We start from the raw sequence: 8,613 nt of genomic DNA, 5'->3' as shown, positions 1-8,613 counted from the left end.
CCGACCCTGCCTCGCCGCGCCTCGGTGCCGCCGTCTCCCCCGACCCCATCTCTCTCCCCGGCCGCCCTCTGTAAGCACTCTCCCCTTTCGATCCCTCTTGTTTGCTTAGTATGAACCCTAGCTATTTAGTGCTATAGTATGAACCCTAGGCTAGTTTTAGTGCTAGTTAGTTAATTACAATTAGTATTAACCCTATTTAATTAGGTAGTACGAACCCTAGTTAAAAAATGGACACCTATATGGTAATTAGGGCAGTAGTTCCTAGGTACTAATTAGTTATTAAGAACTAGGTACTAATTAGCTAGGTACTAGTTTATTTTTATTTATAGTAAGTTTATTTTTAGTAAGAACTAATTGAATTAATAGAACTAGTTAGTAAGAACTTGTTGCTATTTTTTTAGTTAAAGCAATTTTTCCCGCATCGATGTGGACGATGCCTATCCCGCATCCTCGTCGTCGACTCGGCGGAGGACGACACCTGCTTGACCAGATGGGCCATGTCCGGGACTGGGCTCCGCCGGGGTGGTACTGGGAGGCGCTACCTACCGGGGGGCGCAAGTTGGTGAGGAGCCAGCCTGTCGTTGACCCGAACCTTTTTTGGTGGCGGTCGCGTGGGCCAGTGACGGTCCAGAGGCTCGAGGACCCCGCGGAGGTGGTGCGTCACCGTGTCAGTGAGGACGACGCGGTCTGTCGCTACTTGTTTGCATTGGAGCACAGGTTCTCCAATACCTGGCAGGTTCTCCAGGGATCTCACTAGAGCTATGATCCCGTGATGGTTCCTTCTCTGTGGGTGTCAACCACCCGTGCCGATACCCGTCGTGTGCTAGGGTTTTAGTTGTATTAGTGATGTTATATGTATGACACTATTCGGGATGTATTAGTGATAATATTCGACGATGTACGAACATGCATGAGATGATTTACTTTTGCTTATTCAATGCAGGCTAATTTGAGTCCTATAAGATATTTTGAAATGTATATCTTGTGTTGCTCAAATAGGATATGTGCTTGCCCAAGTGGCCGGTCATGTTTGCAGGTTACACCTCCGAGTGGCCTATGTTTTGCTGGAGTGTTGATTCATTTCCGTTCCGGCAAATTTCAGGCGCTCGATATGTCCTATTTTAGCAAAGGTCATGCCAGATTTTTCCGTGAATTTTGGCATGACTTATGCCAGAATATGTAGGAAATATCGAGTGCCCCGGATTTGTGTGTTGAGTATCCTGGTAGTTGTCTTCGATCGATTTTCAATTAATGTTTTAACTATGAACATAGGAAATTTCTGATGACAAAAAGGATTTCGGTATTTGCAAATACTGCGAAGACAAGCGCGGACTGTGCGACAGAATCTTCCTAGATGATGATAGGCGCTTCAGCATCAAGCTGGACAAGAACTTCGAAGTGGATACAGTAAGTCACGATGACAAGTCTTTTTTCGTAATTAAGCATGACATATGCTTCATTTGCTTCAACTTATAATTTGTTTTATTCTTCTACTAGCGTATCCCCTGCCATGCAAGAGTTTTTGTATTGGATAAGATAGGTTGCAGTCGTACTATGGAGGTAAAGAAATTTTACTTGAAGATCGAGCATGATTATATTTTCCATGCAAAATTATACAATTCAGACGACTACACCTATTTTGGATGCAAAACATGGCGAGCACTATGCAAGACTTATGCATTTGAGCCTGATATGGTTATCACCTTTGATATTCGTCCGGAAGATGATATTGAAGGTAATACCGACATCTGGGTCGATGTGCAGACGCCTCCAGTTATACCAAAATGTGAGTTTCTCAATCATATTTATGTCTTTGATATTGTTTATTCAAAAATAGTTGACAATTAATTTCTATTGATAGCTTATTTCGGTACAAGCAAACATGTCCAGCGCTTGGTAGACAGGACCGTATACTGTGCCGGGGCCGAACTCAACTGCGAGGAGCTTAGTCATTATGTTTCATGGCTTGTGGATCTTGATACTGTCAAGACAAATTTTCTTCCTGGATTTAGAAATTCTAGTACTGAAAACGTGCGACCAATAGTGTTCGTAATGAACTACGGTCACATCTATTTAGGAAGGATGGTAAGATTTTTAATATTTGTCCTTAGTGCATCTTTTCCATACATTATTTTTGAAGCTAAACTTCATTGCTAAGTATGTTACCATACGATGTTCTTCAACAGGGAGTCCCGATGAATGTTGTACCTTATGGGATCGAGACTAAAGGTACCATGAGTACTATTAGCTTACGTCCAATATATCCTACAGATTACTTTAGTGCATTCAAGATTAGCGACGGATGCTTAATAGTGCAAGACTGGACCAAATATGTGATGGGGGAGCGCAGAGAAGTACTAGGGGGCAGCAAACAGATGCGCTACCCACGATTAGGAGACAGGTTCATCTACATGCTCCAACTTGATCAAGGAGGAGAGCTATACATGTTTTATGTTATTTTACCTGCGAGAGAGCAGCAGGAGTGATTAACTAGCTAGAAATGAGTTTGAAGATGATGATGTGCTACACTATTACTATGATGATAAAATAGCTAGTGTTGGTGGTAAGGACTATGATGATTATTATTAGCTAGTGTTAGTGGTGATTAAATAAATATTGTTGGTGATAATGACTATGATGATGATTAAATAGCTTGTGCTGGCGGATTAGATTCAAGTAGAGGCAACATGTGGTGCACATCGAAAGTACTACTAGTCCAAACTAGATCAAGTTTGGATTAGTAGTATACTTTTGACATGCACCACATATTGCCTCCACTTGAACCTAATCCACCTTCATTTGACACACTGTTATGGACATAATGATGTAAACCTCATAACTGGTATTGTACCAATATTTGTATGATGGAGAGAAAACCGCATAAATACACTAAAAATAAAAAAAATAAAAAATGAATACTAGTAACGATGGAGGGAAAACGCGCTGCCACTAGTTTCATTAGCAGTAGCGTGGGGGTGAACAAACGCTGCAGCTATTTGTCCTAGCAATAGCGCGCGCCAGCACGCGTTACTGCTAAGCAATAGTTGTAGCGCCTTATTAGTAGCGCGCCTACCCACGCTACTAGTGAGCACAAAACCAGCGCTACTGCTAGGGTTTTCCCTAGTAGTGTTTGGATGCACCGGCAAAGTTTAAACCAACTCTCAAGGTGAGAAAGGGCAATGCACGGTACCGAATAGGCTAGCAAAGGCGGAAAGGTGAGAGTGTGTATAATCCATGGACTCAACATTAGTCAAAAGAACTCGTATACTTATTGCAAAAATTTAGAAGTCATCAAAAATCAAGTACTATGCGCATGCTCCTAGTGGGATAGATTGGTAGGAAAAGACCATCGCTCGTCCCCGACCGCCACTCATAAGGATGCACAAGCCAGGTACACTTCATGTTTCAAATTTGTTACACAATTTTAACCATACGTGCATGCTACGGGACTTGCAAACTTCAACACAAGCATTCTTTAAATTCATAATCACCCAACTAGCATGACTTTAATATCACTACCTCCATATCTCAAAACAATTATCAAGTATCAAACTTATCTTAGTATTCAACGCACTCAAAAGAAAGTTTCACATATCTTGAATACCAAGTATATTAACATTAAGCAAATTACCATGCTATTAATGACTCTCAAAATGATCTAAGTGAAGCATGAGAGATCAATAGTTTCTTTAAAACAAATCCACCACTGTGCTCTAAAAGATCTTAGTGAAGCACTAGAGAAAACGATAAACTACTCTGAAAGATATAAGTGAAGATCAATGAGTAGCTAAATAATTATGCAACTATGCAAAGACTCTCTCATTTAATAATTTCAGATCTTGATACTTTAGTCAAACAGCAAGAAAAGCTAAATAAAACTACATTGTAAGGATAGCACAACTCATGTGAAGAAGCAAAAACTTAGGTTCAACCGGTACTAACCGATGATTGCCAAAGAAGAAAGGTGGGATGCCTACCGGGGCATCCCCAAGCTTAGATGCTTGAGACTTCTTGAAATATTATTTTGGGGTGCCTTGGGCATCCCCAATCTTGAACTTTTGTGTCTCCTTAATTCCTCTCATATCATGGTTTCTCTTTTTATCAAAAGCTTCATTCACAACAAACTCAACAAGAACTCGTGAGATAGGTTAGTATAAGCCAATGCAAAACCTTATCATATTCTACTGTAACAAATCACTAAAATTATTATTCAACATTGAATACTAAATGCCTCTGTATATTTAATACTTCTATCCTCAAATAGAATCATTAAACAAGCAAACATATGCAAACAATGCAACCATAACAGCAATCTGCCAAAACAGTACAGTCTGTAAAGAATGCAAGAGTATCAATACTTATCTGACTCCAAAAATTATGAACTAAAATTCCCACTGTAATAAATTTATCAGAGCTTAATATTCAAAAAGATTCAACATTTTACCATTCTCTGACTTTTCTAGGGAATTTTTGCAACAGCGGTAAACTTTCTATTTTCAAACAGCAACATGTATACTAGCAAAATAAGCATGGCAAAGGCTATCCTTGACATTTTTATTGAAACTAAAGATGCAAAACATTACTCTAACTAACAGCAAGCAAAAACTTAACAAAAGAAAATGACTCTCCAAGCAAAACACATATCATGTGGCGAATAAAAATATAGCTGCAAGTAAAGTTACCGATGAACGAAGACGAAAGAGGGGATGCCTTCCGGGGCATCCCCAAGCTTAGGCTCTTGGTTGTCCTTGAATATTACCTTGGGGTGCCTTGGGCATCCCCAAGCTTAGGCTCTTGCCACTACTTATTCTATAGTCTATCAAATCTTTACCCAAAACTTGAAAACTTCAACCACACAAAACTCAAAACAAAACTCGTAAACTCCGTTAGTATAAGAAAATAAAACCACCACTTAGGTACTGTAATGAACTCATTCTAAATTAATATTGGTGTAATACCTACTGTATTCCAACTTCTTTATGGTTCATACCACTTAATACTGGCCATAGATGCATCAAAATAAGCAAACAACACAATGAAAACAGAATATGTCAAAAACAGAACAGTCTGTAGTAATCTGTATCAAACGTATACTTCTGGAACCCAAAAAATTATGAAATAAATTTCTGGACCCTAGTAATTTTCTATTAATCATCTTCAAAAAGAATCAACCTAAAAGAACTCTCCAGTAAAAATGGAAGCTAATCTCGTGAGCGCTAAAGTTTCTGTTTTTGACAGCAAGATCACATAAACTTCACCCAAGTCTTCCAAAAGGTTCTACGTGGCACTTTATTGAAACAAAAGCTATAAAACATGATTACTACAGTAGCATAATCATGTGGATACACAAAAACAGTAAGGGTAAATATTGGGTTGTCTCCCAACAAGAGCTTTTCTTTAATGCCTTTTTAGCTAGGCATGATGATGACAATGATGCTCACATAAAAGATAAGAATTGAAACATAACGGGGGCATCATGAAGCATATGACTAGCACATTTAAGTCTAACCCACTTCCTATGCATAGGGATTTTGTGAGCAAAAAACTTATGTGAACAATAATCAACTAGCATAGGATGGCAAAACAAGCATAGCTTCAAAAAATTTAACACATAGAGAGGAAACTTGATATTATTGCAACTCCTACAAGCATATGTTCCTCTCTTATAATAGTTTTCAGTAGCATCATGAATGAATTCAATAATGTAACCAGCACCTAAAACATTCTTTTCATGATCTACAAGCATAGAAAATTTACTACTCTCCACATGAGCAAAATTCTTCTCATTCGGAAAAATGGAAGTATCATAAGAGACTTGAACACTAAAAATTGTTTCCACGTTAAAAGAGTAATGTTCAGAAAAAGGGTAATCATAATCATGACAAGGTTTGTAAATATAATCATCGCTAATTTTTATACCATAAGTTTCATCACAATAATCATCATAAGTAGCAACTTCGTTCTCATCATAATCGATCGAAACCTCTCCCAAGATAGTGGAATCTCTAAATAAAGTTGACAGTCTTCCAAATCCACTTTCATATTCATCACAAATAGATTCAACATTCTCCAAAATAGTGGGATCACTACTTCCTAAAGTTGACACTCTTCCGAACCCACTTTCATCAATATAATCACCATAGGTAGGAGGCATGCTATCATCATAACAACTTTGCATATCAAAACTTGGGATGCTAAAAATATCATCTTCATTAAACATAGCATCCCCAAGCTTGGGAAAAACATTAATTTCAGCAAATATATTCTCAAATATTTCATACTCATCAAACATAGCTTCCCCAAGCTTGGGCCCTTTCATATCATAAGCATAATCACTCTCATCATTAAAAATATGGATAGCACCAATAGTATAGCAATTATCATCATCAGAAGTAGTAGTAGGAGCAACATCATTTGGGAGGGATACCTTTTTACCTTTGTTGCTCCTTCTTTTCTTTTTCTTCTTCACATTATGTGTAGGTTCAACCTTCCTCTTTGAGCTCCTTATTGATGAGATTGGCTGAATAGAAAGCTCCTCCTCGTTACCCGATTCATCATAAGAAATAATAGGAAGAGATTGGGAAGCCTCTTCCTTTCATTAGTATTCTCATCATCTTCCATTTGCTTTCTTTTCTTTAGGTAATTGGCAATATAAGGATTTTCAATGCAATTCTCCACACAATACATATAAATTTCCTCTATATCAAAACCAAGAAGTTTATAACGGGCAAAATCTGGGAGATAGTTGGTTATACGTTTCATTTCTTCATAACCCAAAAGAAGGTTAAGCTCTTTATGATGCTCAAAGGTAATCAAATTATCACAATATTTGGAAACGACTTGATCATGAAAAAAATAGCATTGGAGCTTTAAATGACCATGTTCATTGCAAAGTTCACAAGGGGTACTATAAATATTCAATCTTTCAGCACATTCATCTAGCTCTTCTTGCAACAATTTGGTTTCTAAGTACTTATGCCTCTTGCAATATCTATCTTCCCTATTTGGTGTGTACTTACAAATCCAATGCACTCCAAAAAATTGACATGTTTATAGGAGACATTTTCATCATAACTAGTGCAATCATCATTAGCATCATGGATATTCAAAGAATTCGTACTAACAACATTGCAATCATGCTAATCATTCAAATATTTAGTGCCAAACAATTTAGAGATTTCTTCTTCTAGCACTTGAGCACAATTATCCTTTCCATCATACTCACGAAAGATATTAAAAAGGTGAAGCGTATGAGACAAACTCAATTCCATTTTTTGTAGTTTTCTTTATAAACTAAACTAGTGATAAACAAGAAACAAAAAGATTCGATTGCAAGATCTAAAGATATACCTTCCAGCGCTAACCTCCCCGGCAATGGCGCCAGAAAAGAGCTTGATGTCTACTACACAACCTTCTTCTTGTAGACGTTGTTGGGCCTGCAAGTGCACAGATTTGTAGGACAGTAGCAAATTTCCCTTAAGTGGATGACCTAAGGTTTATCAATCTGTAGGAGGCGTAGGATGAAGATGGTCTCTCTCAAACAACCCTGCAACCAAATAACAAAGAGTCTCTTGTGTCCCCGACACACCCAATATAATGGTAAATTGTACAGGTGCACTAGTTCGGCGAAGAGATGGTGATACAGGTGCAATATAGATGGTAGATAAAGGTATTTGTAATCTGAAATGATAAAAACAACAAGGTAACAAGTGGTAAAACACTACAAGAAATATGTCAACTTGTGAACACCACTATTGGTCACTGAAAGGTCATGGTTTTTTATTTGCGACCTTTTTGTGACCAAAAACAGAAGGTCAAAAGCTGACGGTCGTAAACTGACTATAGCGACCTTTCTTCTGGAATGGTCGAAGACGTTTATGACCAAAATATGTCCACTGTGGCGTTTTGGTAACTAGCAACCTCCCCAGGCCACGTAGGCATCCAGCGTGGCAAGCTGATGTGGCACAAGATTCAGCCCGGTCCAATTCGGTTTTCTACATGGGCCTAGCCCAAGAATTCGGCCTTTCTATATTTTTTTTCATGTGAATTTTTTGTCAGCTTCATGGACCAAGCCCAACATTGCAGCCTTTTTATTTTTGGCCCATGGCCTTTTTGTCTCAACAGTTTCATTTTTTTTTCTTTTTTTCTAAATTGGGTTCACTAGTCAGGTGGGTCCCCCATTGTCAGGTTCTACTACTGGGTCCTAGCCATCACGGCAATATTCTTCATTTTTTATTTCACGCAAATAAATACCTGGTATTTAAATTGGCACACAGAAAACACACGAAATACTTTAAATATTATCAACCATCAAACTGCTACATCATATAACACACATACAAATGTGATCAGCATCAAGTTTACAATCAGATAACACACATACATCCCAAGTGTATCAGCCCAAGTCTATCACATGTGTCTATCATAGGAGCCCTACAAGTTCTGCTAGAGGATCAACATTATTCCAATGAAGTAGCTCCCAGAACTAGCACACATACAAGTTTTGTTAGAAGGACTTCGTTACTATCAGAACTAGCTCAATGAGGTAAAACTATGCCTCATCCCACTTTTTTGTCCTGAATGAAAGGCCAGCATGTGCACATTGTAGAACAG

This window comes from Triticum dicoccoides, chromosome 4B, assembly GCF_002162155.2.
Source record: "Triticum dicoccoides isolate Atlit2015 ecotype Zavitan chromosome 4B, WEW_v2.0, whole genome shotgun sequence".
NCBI lineage: Eukaryota > Viridiplantae > Streptophyta > Magnoliopsida > Poales > Poaceae > Triticum > Triticum dicoccoides.
The sequence above is the reverse complement of the archived record's forward strand: the minus strand, read 5'-3'. Positions refer to the sequence as shown.